Here is a 19,642-nt window from a genome sequence, read left to right as displayed (position 1 = left end):
ATGGTAGGAATGGAATGTCTTGGTCTCAACACATGAGTAGGTGGTTCTTTCTCAGAACATATGAGTTGGAATGGTGTGTGTGTTCTGATGGCTCTCTCATCGAATGAGAAGAAGGTGGAGGGGTATATATAGCCTCCACACAAAATCCAACCGTTACACAGTTTTCCAATCTCGGTGGGACTGAATCAATAAACTTGGTCGGACCGAAAATGTAAACCTAGTGACCGTTAGAGATTTTCGGTGGGACTGACATGCAACTCGGTAGGACCGATACGGTTAGGGTTTGGGCATAACGTAATCTCGGTGAGACCGATTACACAAACTCGGTGAGACCGAATTTGGTAATTAGCTAACCAGAGAGTTGGTCAGGCAAACTCGGTGGGACCGATTTGCTCTTTCGATGAGACGAGTGGAACTCGGTGAGACCGAAAAGTTACAAAGGGGAAACACTGAGTTTACATTGCAATCTCGGTGGGACCGATTCGCTCTTTCGGTGAGACCGAAAAGTTACGAAAGGGAAACAGAGAGTTTGCAACCCCATCTCGGTGAGACCGAGATCCTTATCGGTAGGACCGAATTGCTAGGGTTTGGCAGTGGCTAATGACAAGTGAAACTCGGTGGCGCCGGATAGGAAGAATCGGTAGGACCGAGTTTGGCTTAGGGTTTAGGTCATATGTGGATATGGGAAAGTAGTTGAGGGTTTTGGAGCATATCACTAAGCACATGAAGCAAGAGGCTCATTAAGCAACACCTCATCCCTCCTTGATAGTATTGGCTTTTCCTAAAGACTCAATGTGATCTTGGATCACTAAAATATAAAATGAAGAGTCTTGAGCTTTTGAGCTTGAGCCAATCCTTTGTCCTTAGCATTTTGAGGGTTCCACTTTCACATCCATGCCATGCCAATCATTGAGCTTTCCTGAAATAATCATCTTGGATAGCATTAGCTTAATGAGCTATATGTTGTTATGAATTACCAAAACCACCTAGGGATAGTTGCACTTTCAATCTCCCCCTTTTTGGTAATGGATGACAACATATAGATCAAAGCTTCGACAAATGATAATAAGCATGAAATATATCGTCGCTTTGAGAAGTATGTGATAAGTAAGAGCTCCCCTTAAATTTGTGCATATTTAAAATTTGCTTTGGACTGCAAATGCACAAAGAGTTAGAGTCATGGGTTACTCTTCCATGTCACATACATCTTGGTGGAGCGCTTAAAATGATAAGAATGAAATACATGCACTCATCACCAATAGTGAATGATCACACAAGATAGATAGGATAATAGCAATAAGCAAGCATTAAGTGTAGCTTATGATCAAACACATGATCATCAATGTCTCACAAATAATGACGTAGTATCTCAAGCACTCAAAAGCAAACAAGTTCGAAAAACCACCAAATAAAGCAAGAGAGAAAAGCAACACTCTCTCTCTCGAAGCCTATGATCTATACATCTTCTCCCCCTTTGGCAACAAGTTACCAAAAAGTTCCTAGAAAATGCATAGCACTAGATCGACGCTCAGGCTTGATCTTCTGGTGGTGGTGGAGTCCGGATCACTCCAAGGACGAAGGCTTCGGTAGATGCTGAAGTAGACGCTGGAGTTGGAGCTGAAGTAGACGCTGGAGCTGAGGCTGTAGCTGGTGCTGAAGTGGTGGCTCTGGTGTCAGCAACTGGCACGGCAGATGACCTCGGGCCTCGTGGCACTCTGGAAAAGGCATGAGTGGTAGTCCTGCCTCTCCTCTCCTGCATGTCCTCCTGGAGCTGCTCCACTGCAGACTAAACTTCCGTTACCTTGACATCCAAGTCATAGAACTTCCGTTCCATGATTCTCTCTAGGCTCTGCTGATTCTGAGTGAGGGTGGCCAGACTTTTCTCAATCCTCAGCGTGGATGCAATTAAGTAACCAAGCTGCTCTTGTTTAGTCTTCAAGAAATACTCAGATGCCTCCTCTTGAGTAGGCATCTTGGCAGCTTTCTCCTTCCTCGCCTTCTCCTTCTTTGCAAATGCTTGGGCAGATGATGGCTCGTTCTCAGTCATGACAACTTGATTGTCCTCGAAATCTGGACGGATGGGCAGGTGTTCCTTGTCCAATAGATATATGCCCGTTCCCATCTTGGAGTTGATGAGCTCCTGAATTTGAGGGGCATATCCGCAACTCCTCTTCTGATCTGCTGCAGTCCTCTTGATTGTTTCCACTATGAGGCTCATCACCTTGAACTTCTGAGGCACATCAAACACATGTAGCAAGTTGATAGCATGGCCTCTGATCATCTTGTGATCTCCAGACTTGGGCAGTAAGGTGTGCCTTAGTATCCAATTGATCGTAGGCAGTCCTGACAGAAGGTAATGCACAGACCCAAATTTGAAGGTGTCAAGAGCTTCATTGGGAATTTCCTTGTACATATTGGACATGGAGTTATGGTCCATCTTCTTCTTGGCATAGATATCCAAGTCATCATCTTGCTCCTCTGGGGCATTAATGATCTGTGCCCACTCAGCAACTGTGGATTGGTACCTTGTACCCTCAGACATCCATGTGATCCTCCCATCTGGATAAAAGTGTGCCATGGAGTAGAATTGCATGATCAGTTCCTCGTTCCACTTTGTGAGCTTCTGCCCAACAAAGTCAGCTACTCCACAAGCATTAAAGCTGTCATATACTCCTGGGTAGTGTTCCTCCTTCTCCCTCATGTAGGTCCAGTCAAGCCATCTCATGTCTCAGACAATTGGCTTCTTATCTAGCAAAACAGTCTCATAGAAATCCTGCTGCTCCTTGGTGTGAAATCTGTAGTCCACTGCTGTCCTTCTCCTTGAAGCATATGGGTCTGCTTCTCTCCATTTCCTTAGCCCTGAATCTCTCCTGAGCTTCATGTCCTCAGCCACAGAGCATCGTTGTGGTCTGGGATCTTGGGCTTTAGCTTTCTCAGGACATTCTCTTCCTCTTCTTCAGCAACAGTCTCAGGCACTGGGGCCTTGTTCTTCTCAGCTGCAGGAATGCTCCTTGTATTTCTCTTGGGCTTTGGCTTTGGAGCTGGCTTGGCCTTGGAAGCAGCTCCCCTTGATTTTATGGCATCTCCCATAAGCTTGGGTGCCTTGGGCGCTGGTGCAGCTGCCTCTTCTTCTTCTTCGTCTTCCATGATGGAAGCTTTGCCAAGCACTCTAGCCACTGTCTTCTTCACCCTTTCCTTTCTTTTCTTGCACTCAGCTGCAACTGGCTCTATGGGCTTCTCAGTTGACATTCTGGCCTTTGACATTGGCTGCCTGCCTGCTGGCCTTTTGATTTTCAGACCTGGCTTAGTGCCTTGGCTCAACTCTCTTGGAAGTGGCCTCTTCCTCTGCCACATAGTCCTCATCTTCGGAATCTGAAGTCCTCTTCTTCCTTTGTCTCGTGGCAGCCTTTGGCAAGTTGCTAGGAGTGCTCCTGCTGCCTTCATCAGATGAACTGGAGGGACTAGTGCCCTCACTCATCACCACTTGCTGCTATGACATGTTTTGGCTATCACTTTGATCAGACATGCTGCAAACTGACTGCTGACCCTGTGAATAGATTATAGAAGAGATAGAGTGGATGAGCATCACAAAATGCAGAGATTTTTGCAAAAGAATGATCCAAAAACTTAGTTTTAGTTTCCCACTGAAATCATCTCGGATCTACCGATTTTCAAACTCGGTGATACCGAAGCAGTTTTGGAACCTAAACTAGTGAACTCAGTAGGACCGAGTCACAGTTCGGTGGCACCGAGACTGCTAGGGTTTCACTGAGTTTAAAAATCGGTCACACCGATAAGTAATTCTCGGTCAGACCGAGTCTCACTTGTGCAATGGCATAAGCCAAATCAGTGGGACCGAGTTTTTCAACTCGGTGGGTCCGAGATGGTTTCAGCGGAAACCTAAACCTAGAATTTTCGAATCAAACCTAATCTATGAGTTCATTGACTGGATAGAAGTTCATCAAACGTGGCTAGAATCAATATGATCACAATGTGCTAGGAATCAGATTGGGGAATAGCACAAAGATCAAGTCCATACCCTAGTTCGGAGGGGACTTGCTACGGCGGCAACGACGGGGCAGAATTCCCGTTGACAGCGACGGAGACCAGCGACTGGAGGCTGCTGGCGGCGAGAAGACGATCCGGAGACCACGAGGGCAGAGCAGGCTATCGCGCGGGCGAAGGGGTTCGGAGAAATTTCCAAAATTTTGCCCGTGACTATATATAGCCCGACCCTGTCGGTGTGACCGAGTGGAACAACTCGGTGTGACCGAAATGTTCAAATCGGTTGCACCGAGATCAAAAACCTAGATCAACTTAATGATCTCTGTAGGACCGAAAGTGGAGTATCGGTCAGACCGAGAATCATAAAGAGATTTTGGAAGTTTAAGTCTATGATGAATCGGGGACTCCGAGCGCTCCTCACACAGAGTGGTTCGAATCTGACTTGATCAAATTTTGTGATGCAGCATGAATAGAGTTTGAGACGAGGAAAACATAGATACCTAGAGGAGGTTCTTAGGCATTCTTGTCCATCCACTTGGCAAAAGAAGATAAAACCGAACAATCAAAACAACAAGTGGATGTCCTCGAATGAGTAAATTATGCAACCAGCATGCTCACACAATAAGATGGCAAATGAAATATGTGGCAAGGCATGCACAACCAATTCTAGCATCTATCAAGCAATTTGCGATGACTAGGTCATCTATATATGAGTATATTGACTTAGGAGTCAAGTGAGAACACTTGATCATAGGTCATACTCATCGTTTAAGCTCAAGTGGGGTTACCACTTTTACATAAAGCATTGTTTTGTTCACATCTTTAGAGTTGCTTTAGCTCAAGTCTTAGAGTAAAGCTCCCCCTAGATGTGATATCCCCCCTAAGAGGGATGAACTAACCTTGGGTTTTGTCGATGATGACTTCATGTAGATATTGAAGATGTGGATGCTCAATGTTGATGTAGATCTCTTGGAGCTATCCATTTGAGTGAATTGCACTTTCAATACCTACATGGGTTAGTCCCACAAGGAACAAACAAGGATATCATAGACATAGAGTGATGCACACAAAGATGATGTCCATGAAAACTTCTAGGTTACCTTGTCCCTTGTCTTACCAACAAGAGGGTTTGTGACTCCTTGAACTAGTGCAAGATGTGGAAGTTGATTGCACTTGTTCTTGCCAAAATGATAAGAGTGAAGTATGTTGGCGGAGTCACCCTCAAGAACTCTCTAGTTCTTCTTCTTTTGGATCCACATCATCTTGATGGGAATCCTTGGAGTTGTAGTCGTACTTGATGAAGTGGAACTTGAAGTAGTCTTGGGAATCCACTTGACTAAGGTCTTTGGAGCTTCTTCAAATGCATCAATTTCCTCTTGAAGCTTGTCCCTGCCTTTTTGCTTGTAGTCTTGTGGTGGAAGATCATCTTGAGCTTGTGTCCCCTTGAAAGAAGTATACTTCTCTTGTTGAGGGACAAACTTTGTCTTGGGGTATTGATCTTCTTCCCACTCAACTCCATTGGCATTGAACTTTCATTCAAAACCAACACCTTGATTCTTCCGGTGCATTCCTTTCTTGCGCACAATTTCCTCGAATTGCTTACTCCCGGCAAGGCTTTTGTACACTCCTTTCTCTATAATTCCCTTCAATAAGCTATTTTCTTGCTCAAGTGTAACTTGGCTAAGAGAATCATTAGTGGAATCAAGAGAACTACTAGAAGCAACAATATTGGATTTAGCATGATCATTGTTACTGCTAGAGGAAGAATCTTTCTTGTTACTAGACTTGACTTGAGGCATGTAAGTGGATAAGAGTAAACGCTTGGCAATGTAAGAAGAACTTTTCTTGCGGAGATCATCATTGATTGCTTTTAAGAACTCATTCTCTTGCTCAAGATTGAGCTTTTCAAAGCGTAATTTCTCATGAGCTCTTAAAAGTTCTCGATGATCTTCGAAGATGGTTTCATGAGCTAACTTAAGAGTGTTTAGTTCTTTAGTTAGGGTGTCACATCCCTGGTCCTGTTATGCACTAGGCTAGGCCTCATGTGAGCATCATGTTTTAATTCAAATGAAATTTGAACTGAGGGATTTTCAAAGCCTGAGAAACCTTCTAAAAATGATCAACATTAAAATCTTCTCAAAGAAGTCCAAGAAAATGTTCCTCTTAGTCTCTGAAAATATTGCAAAGAGGTAAAACTCAAAACAATATTTTTGGTATCTTAGAGTCAATTATTTTGGGCCTTTGAATTAAATAAATAACTATTTGCATTGGATATATATTTGATATATAAATAATATATGTCCAATACTACTGGAACATTTTATGTGGTTTGGTATATTTTAGTTCTAGCCACATAACTATTTTCAGGATTTTATAAAATGGTTTAGTATTTTACTAAACTAAAACAACACAGAACAAAATACAAAAAAGAACAGAAATAGGAAAAGAGAGAGAGAACCCACCTGGACTTACCTGGCGCTCACCTCTCAGCCCAGCCGGCCCAGCTCCTGTGCGGCCCAGCCCGCCACCGCTACCCCCCCTGTCGCCTTCCTCCTCTGCCAGGAGGACGGGCACGCGCCCGGCGCGCGCGGCCACGCGCCCCGGCCACCTCCTCCCTCCCAGCCTGCTTGGCTCCTCCTCGACGCCCCGGTGACGCCACGCGGCCCCCTCGACCCTCTCTCACTCTCCCGTGTCTCCCCCCTCCGGTCCCTATCCTATTCTGCTCCCTCTCCCTCTCGATCCCGAGCGCAGCCACAGCCGCGCCACCGTAACGCCGCGGCCACCGCCTCCCCCTCGACCCCTCGCTGTGCCTGCAAGCTCTGTCTCGACGTCCCCGACCTCCTCGACAAGCCACGACGCCACGGACGCGCTGCAACGCCGCCATCACCACTGTCTTCATCGCCATGGCCGGAGAATCGCCGCCGCTCGATTCGCAGCAACGAGGACGCCCCCGAGCTCACCAACCCCTTCGTTCGATCCACTGTGAGCTGCTGCGTCGATCCCCTCCCTTCCCTGGCACTTTTTCTCCCGCTAACGCCAATATCCACCGGAGCCGAGAGCTCTTCGCCGCCGTAGCCACCGTTGCCTAGAGCTGCAACCGAGCACGCGGCCGTGCTCAGTGCAACCCCAGGAGGTCGTAACACCCCTCTTTGCCTCCTGTCGTGCTCCCTAACCCCGAAACCCAGTTCACCAGAACGCCGGCGCCGCCGTGAGCTTCATTCTAGTGAGCTCCGGCCACCCCAGCTCGCCCCGGTTGCACCGTTGGATGTGCGGGATCGCCAGCTTTCCGCAGAGCCCAACGGCGCCTCGAATGGTTCCCTGTATCGCAATCCCGAGCCGCCCCGCCGTTTCTATCGTCGCCGGCGACGAGTCGCCGGCAGGTTTGACCTGATCGACCTGGGGTTTGACCCCCCAGGGTCGCTGACTAGTGGGGCCAGGCCCTGCTAACTTTAGTTAAATATTAACTAAACCTAATTAGCCACTAACACTGACCAGTGGGCCCCGACCCCCTAATCCTTTAATTAAGCAGATAACCCCCTGTTAACTAACTGTGACACTGCCATATGGGTCCCACAGGTCAGATTTGACCTGGACAACGCCAGTTGAATTGCTGACGTCACCGTGAAGTCATGCTGACGCAATTAATTCTTTCTGAATTTAAAATAATTCAGAAAATTCCAGAAAATTGTATAAACTTCTAAAATTCATAGAAATTCAACCGTAACTCCAAATTAAATAAATTATATATGAAAAATTATCAGAAAAATTCAAGGAATCCATCTGTACCATTTCCATGCATGTTAGAACAACTTATCACTACTGTTTAGGACAAATGAAGTGAATGGCATTTAAATAATCACATATGGAGTTTGAATTTGAATCTTGTATTCAAACCAATCCCATTTAACTTGTTGCTAGATGCATTAGCCCAAAACACATTCATTTTGCCATGTCATGATCATGCATCATATTGTGCATTGCATTGATTGTGTTCCCTTCTGTGTTGCCGGTATTGTCCCCTCTCGATAGACGTGATACCGATGATGTGATCGTTGACACTGATGAAGACTCAATGTTATCTTCAGAAGTGCCAGGCAAGCAAAACCCCCTTGTTCATTCCGATACAATCCTACTCTCTCGCTCCTGCTCTCTTTTAATGCATTAGGACAACAACGATTCAACTGTTACTTGCTGCGGTAGCTGAACCCCTTTATCCTTTGCATGACCTATCATTGCCATAGTAAATAGATGAAACCCACTAGCATGAGTAGGAGTTGTTTGAGCCCTGTTGTTCCTACTCATTCATGTTTGTTTGTCATGCCTGCTACTGCTTAGAGTTGAGTCAGGTCTGATTCATCGGGGATGAATCAGAGGTGTGTGAACATGTCCTACTGTGTGTGAGCTAAGTGTGTGAACACGATTTGGTAAAGGTAGCGGTGAGAGGCCATGTAGGAGTACATGGTGGGTTGTCTCATTGAAGCCGTCCTCAGGAACTGAGTTCTGTGTTTGTGATCCATGATTCAACTACTACCATACATTGGGCCCTGAAATATGACCCCGCTCGACTTCTTATTCACCCAAGTCCTCTGTCCAGGAGTTGCAAGTAGTTTCTGGTGTTTGTAGTATGCTGGAGGCCGTGCACAACGCTGACCGGAGGGGTGGGCTGTGATGCGGTAGGCACGTGGCCGGGTATACCGGGCGCCCGTTTGGTGTCACAGAACCCTGTTCACATCGTTTGGGGCTGTGAGCGAAACTCCGGCCGGATCTCCTCATGGATGGAACCCGAATAGGCGATAAACCTGGACTAGAGACTTGAGTGTTTAGGTAGGTCGTGGTCTACACCCACGTCGGCTTTCGCTTGAAGTCTGCCGAGCACATGTCGTGTGCAGACGCTAAGTGGTGGAAACATGTATGAAGAAGTACACCCCTGCAGGGTTAACATCATCTATTCGAATAGCCGTGTCCGCGGAAAAGGACTTCTGGGTTGCTTATATTAGTTCATAGACAAGTGAAAGTGGATACTCTAAAATACGCAAGATAAGCGTGAGTGCTATGGACGGCGTTCTCGTAGGGAGACGAGAGCGGATCCATAGTGGTGTATTGATATGGTGAATATGTGGACTCGTGTGAGCCACCTCAAAAGAGCTACTTGCAGTCGTAGTTCAAGATAGCCACCGAGTCAAAGCTGGCTTGCTGCAGTTAAACCCCACCATCCCTTGTTGATAATGATGCATATGTAGTTAGTTCTGATGTAAGTCTTGCTGGGTACATTTGTACTCACGTTTGCCTATTTTATGTTCTGTAGAGAGACTTCGGTCTCACTAGTAGTTCCGCGTGGACTTCGACGTTTAGCTTGTTACCTCAGCTACGATCTTGTGCCCTCGGCAGGATCTGGTAGATAGTCAGGCTTCTCAGCCTTTTTCATTTATAGATGTCTGTACTCAGACATGATAGCTTCCGCTTGTGCTTTGATTTGTATGCTCTGAATGTTGGGTCATGAGACCCCTGTTTGTAATATTCTCGCTCCTCAGAGCCTATTGAATAAATTACTTGAGTCGTAGAGTCATGTTGTGATGCCATGTTGTATTTGCACATATCGAGCATATTGTGTGTATGCTATTGAAATGCTTGGTATGTGTGGGATCTGACCATGTAGTTGTTTATCTTTAGTAGCCTCTCTTACCGGGAAATGTCTCCTAGTGTTTCCACCGAGCCATGGTAGCTTGCTACTGCTCTGGAACACTTAGGCTGGCCGGCATGTGTCCTTCTTCGTTCCTGTGTCCGTCCCTTCGGGGAAATGTCACACGATGAATACCGGAGTCCTGTTAGCCCGCTACAGCCCGGTTCACCGGAGTCCTGCTAGCCCAGTGCTACAGCCTGGATTCACTCGCTGATGACCGACACGTTCGATGCTGGGTCATGGATGCCTGTCCCTGTAAGTCTGTGCCACTTTGGGTTTACGACTAGCCATGTCAGCCCGGGCTCCTTATCATATGGATGCTAGCGACACTGTCATATACGTGTGCCAAAAGGCGCAAACGGTCCCGGGCAAAGGTAAGGCGACACCCGTGGGAATACCGTGCGTGAGGCCGCAAAGTGATATGAGGTGTTACATGCTAGATCGATGTGGCATTGAGTCGGGGTCCTGACAGCGTTGGTATCAGAGCTTGACTGCCTGTAGGATTACCAAGCCAAACTGGTCGAAGTTGAGTCTAGAAATTCTTTAGTTATATCAGGGAATTGATTGTGGGATGGAACGTAAGGCTCTTTTTACTCCTTATACCTTATGCCCTTCTGATCTGAGTCATCTTATCTTTCCTGCGGGGTTAAGGAACTAGACTTTCTCTTCTTTCTATCAGGATCACGTGTTACTAGTCTGTAGACTTATAGAACTGTTGGACTTAAGCCTCGTTTCAGTTCCTATTACTTCTGTATGTTAACTGATGATCTCGAAACCTTGATATTGTGCTTCTGAGTGGTTATGCCACCATTTTTGTGATTGTCTCAAATCTTTTTGAGCATTTACAGCCGTTATGCTGTCCGAGTCATCCCAGGTTTCTAAATAGTCTGAAGCATTTGCAAAATCCCTTCCTCCTGTTCCGATGTTCCTTTATGCCAGCTCAATCACACTAATTGTTGAGTTGAGGTATTCTATTGCCTTGACATTTATGTTGGAGTTACTATTATGACCTTAGGTGTTTTAGGGAGTCACCTAGTAATCTAGCAACGTTTTGTGTTCCCAGTGTGATGCTTCTGGCCTTTATTCTCGAAAGCATCCCGTGATGCCATTTAGTTAGTAGGTATTCTATTCCTGGGTTCTTGAACCCGTGATCCACCCTACTTACTTCATGTTGATAGTAATTGCTAGCTCCTTTAGGTTATTAGTAACTTTTGCGATAGTCCTTGAAGTCCATGGTATCTTCCTCTTCCAAATACCATGAACTATTTATGGCAGAAGTTCCTCGTTGAACTGAACGATCACAACCAGAGTGCTCTTGATGAGTTCTCCATTATATATTGTGACTCTGCCAGTTCTACTTTTCTGCATGGGTTATTCGGAAGAAACTTGTTGAACTTGGTTCGACATACTAATCTATGCGTCCACAACTCAGAAGGTTATATGTTCCTTTGAGTTGTCCCTCTTTAGCTGTCTACTGACCTTCGTCTATCAATTGATAGTCAAGAGTATGCGTGCGTTCGTTTATCGATGCCTATTACTCTCGTGGTCCGTCAAGCCATTCTATCGCGGAATGACTAGGAGAAACAAACTCCAGTACCTCTTCCATATCCAGGATTGGGTCAAAGAAGTTGTGCTCCACAGAACAAATTGCTAATCCAGCTTTTGTTCTGCTCTACCTTGGAGTATTACCATCTTTTATATCGGGATTGTTATAAGAATTGCACACCATCCTATGAACTCTTGGTACAGTGATACTTCTTGCCATCATTGTTCATTCCTCGGTTCCTGTGTTATTGTAACCAGAATGCCGACAAGTGAATCGTGGCGTGTGAAATCAATACTGCTAGCAACTCTGTTGCTTGGTAGTTAAATGGATGATAACCTCATTCTTAGCGTATTGATTATTGAATCGTCACCCTAAGACTGATCGTGCTACCTAGTCCTTATTTCGGTGCACCCTTCGATTGATGAGTTAGGATCTTGTCAAGTCCTCACTCATGTGATCATATCGTCTTGCCTCAAAAAGCAAGATTGTTCTCGAGCTTACTAACATATCGGTGGTTCGTGACTTTCCAAATATCTTCTTGGAAGTGTTACCGGGTTGTTTCCTGACTGTTATGTTGAACTCGTGATCAAGTTGGTTTCTTGTGAACCACCCTTTCTCCAAGAATCTGTGTTGGATATCCCTGAACTAGTTGGTTAAGCTAGACAACAACTTGGAGAATTGGAAGATAAAGCTTGCCTAATTTAGTTCGTTCCAAAGGGATATTCTTGTGTAGAGTGTGTTGAAGAAAGATGATATCTTCATCGATTGGTCCCTGTGATCAGTTGCTGGAACTATTGTCTTATCAATCCTTGATTTGAGTGTGGGCTATCGTCAAATCAAATCAGTACCAACGATGTTCGTAATGTTGTCTTACTCGTGGTTGATCCCTCGAGCATACACCATTATATCTTTTGGGTCTGACCAATGCTATCACTTGTTCACTTAACTATGGAATTCCTTTTGAAAGGAAACCCAGATGAATTGTTGTTGAGCCCATTGACAACATCCTTGTCTTCTCCATAATTTTGCTGAACATTAAGCTAGTGTTGGAAAACTTTTGAAAGCATTTGTTCATGCTAGCTCATGAAGCATATGTTCGGATGTAAGAAGTGACTTCCTCTAGTTCATGTGCATTTGATGCAAGTTGCCGCCGTGGATTCGAGGAAGATTGTCTTGTTTCCTTTGGAATCATCCCAAATCAGTCATGCACACGTGCGAAGTATTCTGTAGTCCGGAGGCTTGCAACCTTCATTCTATATGTGTCCCTAGCACACTAAGCCACTGATTGACTTGTTCAAGGAAAAGAAGTCTATGCTTGGGATCTAATCCATGGACTTGCGTAAAGACTTCGATATCCTCGATGATGGTTCCCTACCTGAACTCGGTAGTGTTTAATTATAAGACTACTACATGGCCATGCTTGTCTGGGACAACGTGTTCACATGTTTGTAGCAGAACCAGCTCATGTTTTGGAGCTTACTATCGTAGTTCATTCCCCGAGAATCTCGCAACGTCATCTCGTCGATTTGTGTTGCAAACTTTCGTTTTTCTTCCTAGACTCGATGAGTCTGGAATATCCTGACACCAACCAGATCTGAATCTCAGGCAGATATGATGGGTTGGAACATTTCCCAAGAACTATAATATTGATCTCGCGATAACCGGTAAAGTGGATGTCGTGGCCAACACACCCAGCCGGAAGACCTCCTGTTGTAGTATCTTGATTTGAGGAAGTTGGCCACCTCCCCATAGGGATTTCGTAGGATTTACTCCCTAGTTGCCCCTATGGATTTTTGAGATCCCGAAGTCCGACCTTTTACTTGATGTTCCAGATATCAAACCATTTCAATAAATGGGTTACACTAGCACATCAAGGAGAACATTAGAAGCGGAGTGCTAAATGTCTCTCGGTTGATCGTCCAGATTTGCCCCTTGGCCTCGCTAAGATGAAATCTGAGAAGGTGTTATCTTCTTTTGCATCCGCATCGTCCGTCAGTATTCATCATGGTAGCAAGTTGTGTGCCAGGATCCTTGACACGGATATTGGTAAAACCTTGATGATTGTGGAAATGCTCAAGTTCTTGAGAGCACGCACAAGCGCTACGTCTTATCATCGGCACTAACCGGGATTCCTCTTAGTTTCCTCGGCAACGCTATGACCTTTTCAAACAGTGAATTCACTCTCTATTGTTGGGTTCTTCCCCAGTTACCAGAATCATTCCCATCATTTGCATTTTGTTCCCAGCTTGCACCGCCAATGTGCCATTCTACCATGGGTCCCTTCCATTTCCGGTGGTAAACAAATTCATCCATTACGTTGTCTTCAACAAGGTAATCCACATCATCCAAGTCCGAGTATGCCATTCTACCGACCCCCTCCAAATGATCGCTTGTGATTGCCTTAGGCTAGTATAAAGAGTTTCAATGATCTTTGAATCAAAGGTAATTCTTTTTGCCACTTAAGGGGATATATCTACGAGTCACCATCCCTAAGGTGCCTCGTTGTGGTATCATGGCAACTCAACTCTTCGCTACGATGACAATCATTTACCACCTTTTTAAGTGTGGAATTGTAGTCTACCTGGTAAACCTCGTCATCTGCTCCACTCCATCCCTCTAGAGGTGTGCTTCGTTCCTCAGCTCGAGAAATGTTGCTATGTCCCATTCCGTGAGTTAATCCTGAGTTGTTCGACCTTCGTGAAGATCGATTCTTCTAGAGTCTCCTTCTCCTCTCATTGTCAAAATAACTGGAGTTCTCAGAACAAGACGACAAGACAAAGATGGTGATCGATTCAACATACTGATGAAATGCACCCTGGATCGTGAAGATTATATTAGTTGCGTTCCCCCTTCATCTTACCCTATGCTTGAATCTCGGGACGAGATTTTTGTTTAGTGGGGGTGAGTTGTCACATCCCTGGTCCTGTTATGCACTAGGCTAGGCCTCATGTGAGCATCATGTTTTAATTCAAATGAAATTTGAATTGAGGGATTTTCAAAGCCTCAGAAACCTTCTAAAAATGATCAACATTAAAATCTTCTCAAAGAAGTCCAAGAAAATGTTCCTCTTAGTCTCTGAAAATATTGCAAAGAGGTAAAACTCAAAACAATATTTTTGGTATCTCAGAGTTAATTATTTTGGGCCTTTGGATTAAATAAATAATTATTTGCATTGGATATATATTTGATATATAAATAATATATGTCCAATACTACTGGAACATTTTATGTGGTTTGGTATATTTTAGTTCTAGCCACATAACTATTTTCAGGATTTTATAAAATGGTTTAGTATTTTACTAAACTAAAACAACACAGAACAAAATACAAAAAAGAACTGAAATAGGAAAAGAGAGAGAGAACCCACCTGGACTTACCTGGCGCTCACCTCTCAGCCCAGCCGGCCCAGCTCCTGTGCGGCCCAGCCCGCCACCGCTACCCCCCCTTGTCGCCTTCCTCCTCTGCCAGGAGGACGGGCACGCGCCCGGCGCGCGCGGCCACGCGCCCCGGCCACCTCCTCCCTCCCAGCCTGCTTGGCTCCTCCTCGACGCCCCGGTGACACCACGCGGCCCCCTCGACCCTCTCTCACTCTCCCGTGTCTCCCCCCTCCGGTCCCTATCCTCTTCTGCTCCCTCTCCCTCTCGAGCCCGAGCGCAGCCGCAGCCGCGCCACCGTAACGCCGCGGCCACCGCCTCCCCCTCGACCCCTCGCTGTGCCTGCAAGCTCCGTCTCGACGTCCCCGACCTCCTCGACAAGCCACGACGCCACAGACGTGCTACAACGCCGCCATCACCACTGTCTTCATCGCCATGGCCGGAGAATCGCCGCCGCTCGATTCGCAACAATGAGGACGCCCCCGAGCTCACCAACCCCTTCGTTCGATCCACTGTGAGCTGCTGCGTCGATCCCCTCCCTTCCTGGCACCTTTTCTCCCGCTAACGCCAATATCCACCGGAGCCGAGAGCTCTTCGCCGCCGGCCATGTCGCTGCCGTAGCCACCGTTGCCTAGAGCTGCAACCGAGCACGCGGCCGTGCTCAGTGCAACCCCAGGAGGTCGTAACAACCCTCTTTGCCTCCTGTCGTGCTCCCTAACCCCGAAACCCAGTTCACCCGAACGCCGGCGCCGCCTTGAGCTTCATTCCGGTGAGCTCCAGCCACCCCAGCTCGCCCCGGTTGCACCGTTGGATGCGCGGGATCGCCAGCTTTCCGCAGAGCCCAACGGCGCCTCGAATGGTTCCCTGTATCGCAATCCCGAGCCGCCCCGCCGTTTCTGTCGTCGCCGGCGACGAGTCGCCGACAGGTTTGACCTGATCGACCTGGGGTTTGACCCCCCAGGGTCGCTGACTAGTGGGGCCAGGCCCTGCTAACTTTAGTTAAATATTAACTAAACCTAATTAGCCACTAACACTGACCAGTGGGCCCCGACCCCCTAATCCTTTAATTAAGCAGATAACCCCCTGTTAACTAACTGTGACACTACCATATGGGTCCCACAGGTCAGATTTGACCTGGACAACGCCCGTTGACTTGCTGACGTCACTATGAAGTCATGCTGACGCAATTAATTCTTTCTGGATTTAAAATAATTCAGAAAATTCCAGAAAATTGTATAAACTTCTAAAATTCATAGAAATTCAACCATAACTCCAAATTAAATAAATTATATATAAAAAATTATCAGAAAAATTCAAGGAATCCATCTGTACCATTTCCATGCATGTTAGAACAACTTATCACTACTGTTTAGGACAAATGAAGTGAATGGCATTTAAATAATCACATATGGAGTTTGAATTTGAATCTTGTATTCAAACCAACCCCATTTAACTTGTTGCTAGATGCATTAGCCCAAAACACATTCATTTTGCCATGTCATGATCATGCATCATATTGTGCATTGCATTGATTGTGTTCCCTTCTGTGTTGCCGGTATTGTCCCCTCTCGATAGACGTGATACCGATGATGTGATCGTTGACACTGATGAAGACTCAATGTTATCTTCAGAAGTGCCAGGCAAGCAAAACCCCCTTGTTCATTCCGATAAAATCCTACTCTCTCGCTCCTGCTCTCTTTTAATGCATTAGGACAACAACGATTCAACTGTTACTTGCTGCGGTAGCTGAACCCCTTTATCCTTTGCATGACCTGTCATTGCCATAGTAAATAGATGAAACCCACTAGCATGAGTAGGAGTTGTTTGAGCCCTGTTGTTCCTACTCATTCATGTTTGTTTGTCATGCCTGCTACTGCTTAGAGTTGAGTCAGGTCTGATTCATCGGGGATGAATCAGAGGTGTGTGAACATGTCCTACTGTGTGTGAGCTAAGTGTGTGAACACGATTTGGTAAAGGTAGCGGTGAGAGGCCATGTAGGAGTACATGGTGGGTTGTCTCATTGAAGCCGTCCTCAGGAACTGAGTTCTGTGTTTGTGATCCATGATTCAGCTACTACCATACATTGGGCCCTGAAATATGACCCCGCTCGACTTCTTATTCACCCAAGTCCTCTGTCCAGGAGTTGCAAGTAGTTTCTGGTGTTTGTAGTATGCTGGAGGCCGTGCACAGCGCTGACCGGAGGGGTGGGCTGTGATGCGGTAGGCACGTGGCCGGGTATACCGGGCGCCCGTTTGGTGTCACGGAACCCTGTTCACATCGTTTGGGGCTGTGAGCGAAACTCCGGCCGGATCTCCTCATGGATGGAACCCGAATAGGCGATAAACCTGGACTAGAGACTTGAGTGTTTAGGTAGGTCGTGGTCTACACCCACGTCGGCTTTCGCTTGAAGTCTGCCGAGCACATGTCGTGTGCAGACGCTAAGTGGTGGAAACATGTATGAAGAAGTACACCCCTGCAGGGTTAACATCATCTATTCGAATAGCCGTGTCCGCGGAAAAGGACTTCTGGGTTGCTTATATTAGTTCATAGACAAGTGAAAGTGGATACTCTAAAATACGCAAGATAAGCGTGAGTGCTATGGACGGCACTCTCGTAGGGAGACGAGAGCGGATCCATAGTGGTGTATTGATATGGTGAATATGTGGACTCGTGTACGCCACCTCAAAAGAGCTACTTGCAGTCGTAGTTCAAGATAGCCACCGAGTCAAAGCTGGCTTGCTGCAGTTAAACCCCACCATCCCTTGTTGATAATGATGCACATGTAGTTAGTTCTGATGTAAGTCTTGCTGGGTACATTTGTACTCACGTTTGCCTATTTTATGTTCTGCAGAGAGACTTCGGTCTCACTAGTAGTTCCGCATGGACTTCGACGTTTAGCTTGTTACCTCAGCTACGATCTTGTGCCCTCGGCAGGATCTGGTAGATAGTCAGGCTTCTCAGCCTTTTTCATTTATAGATGTCTGTACTCAGACATGATAGCTTCCGCTTGTGCTTTGATTTGTATGCTCTGAATGTTGGGTCATGAGACCCCTGTTTGTAATATTCTCGCTCCTCAGAGCCTATTGAATAAATTACTTGAGTCGTAGAGTCATGTTGTGATGCCATGTTGTATTTGCACATATCGAGCATATTGTGTGTATGCTATTGAAATGCTTGGTATGTGTGGGATCTGACCATCTAGTTGTTTATCTTTAGTAGCCTCTCTTACCGGGAAATGTCTCCTAGTGTTTCCACCGAGCCATGGTAGCTTGCTACTGCTCCGGAACACTTAGGCTGGCCGGCATGTGTCCTTCTTCGTTCCTGTGTCTGTCCCTTCGGGGAAATGTCACGCGATGAATACCGGAGTCCTGTTAGCCCGCTACAGCCCGGTTCACCGGAGTCCTGCTAGCCCAGTGCTATAGCCTGGATTCACTCGCTGATGACCGACACGTTCGATGCTGGGTCATGGATGCCTGTCCCTGTAAGTCTGTGCCACTTTGGGTTTACGACTAGCCATGTCAGCCCGGGCTCCTTATCATATGGATGCTAGCGACACTGTCATATACGTGTGCCAAAAGGCGCAAACGGTCCCGGGCAAAGGTAAGGCGACACCCGTGGGAATACCGTGCGTGAGGCCGCAAAGTGATATGAGGTGTTACATGCTAGATCGATGTGGCATTGAGTCTGGGTCCTGACATAGGGCCTCAATCTTCTCCTTATCATTGTCATTCGTTTTATCTTGATTAGCATGTTTAATTGACATTTCATCATAGTATTCATCACTAGAGTTGTCAACAAGCAAATCATCACCTAACAAATCAACATACTCGGGGTGTGTTACCTTAGGACCTTTGGCCATGAAGCATCTTCCAATTCCTTCATTTGGTGAGTCAAATATGTCGTAGGAGTTGGTTCACACAAGTGCTAGACCGGCAACAGCTTCATCTTGAGTATCTTCGGAGTCGGAGTAATAACTTCTCTCGGAGTGGCTGTCGGAGTCGGAGCCGGATAACCATTCACCAACATGAGCTTGATGTCTTCGTCTTGTGTAGCTCCTTGATGATTTTTCCTTCCTTTCCGAATCCTTGCTTCTCCGTGAGTATCTTCGTTCATAACGATCATCTCTACTCCTTCTCTCTCTTGGTGGTGATCCTTTGCTTCTTATTTTTGGAGAATCTTCTCTTCTCTTGTAGGGAGCCGTACACTCATTGGAATAGTGTCCGGGTCTTCCACAATTGTAGCAGTTTCACTCTCGACTAGAAGATCTTTTGTCATTGTAGGACCTTGACTTGGAGCTTCTATCTTTGCTTCTACTCTTGTAGAACTTGTTGAAGTTCTTCACCATTAAGCTCAATTCTTCATTGAAGTCTTGTTTCTCACTTGATGATGTAGGGGCTTCACATGAGGCTTTATAGGCACCACTTGATTTGTTGTGAAGTTCCTCTTTATCCTTAAGTGACATCTCATGAGCAACAATTCTTCCAATCACCTCCGTTGGCTTGAGATCTTTGTAATTGGGCATCATTTGGATCAATGTGCACACGGTATCATATTTTCTATCCAAGGCTCTTAGAATCTTCTTGATGATGAATTTATCGGTCATCTCTTCACTTCCTAAGCCGCAATCTCATTTGTGATGAGAGCAAGCCTAGAGTACATTTCAGCGACACCTTCACCATCCTTCATCTTGAACTTGTCAATTTGGCTTTGAAGCACATCCAACTTGGATTCCTTGACGGAGTCGATACCTTCGTGCATATCAATCAAAGTGTCCCAAATTTCCTTTGCATTCTCAAGGCGGCTGATTTTGTTGAATTCTTCGGGGCACAATCCGTTGAAGAGAATATCACAAGCTTGAGCATTGTATTGAAACATCTTCAACTCATCCGCGGTAGCTTCACGGTTCGGTTCTCTCCCATCAAAGAAGTCACCTTGCAAACCAACACACACAATAGCCCAAACTGCGGGGTTATGTCCAAGAATATGCATTTTCATTTTATGCTTCCAACTAGCAAAATTAGTACCATCAAAGTAAGG

This window comes from Triticum dicoccoides, chromosome 6A (genome assembly GCF_002162155.2).
Source record: "Triticum dicoccoides isolate Atlit2015 ecotype Zavitan chromosome 6A, WEW_v2.0, whole genome shotgun sequence".
In the NCBI taxonomy this organism is placed as follows: Eukaryota; Viridiplantae; Streptophyta; class Magnoliopsida; order Poales; family Poaceae; genus Triticum; species Triticum dicoccoides.
The sequence above is the reverse complement of the archived record's forward strand: the minus strand, read 5'-3'. Positions refer to the sequence as shown.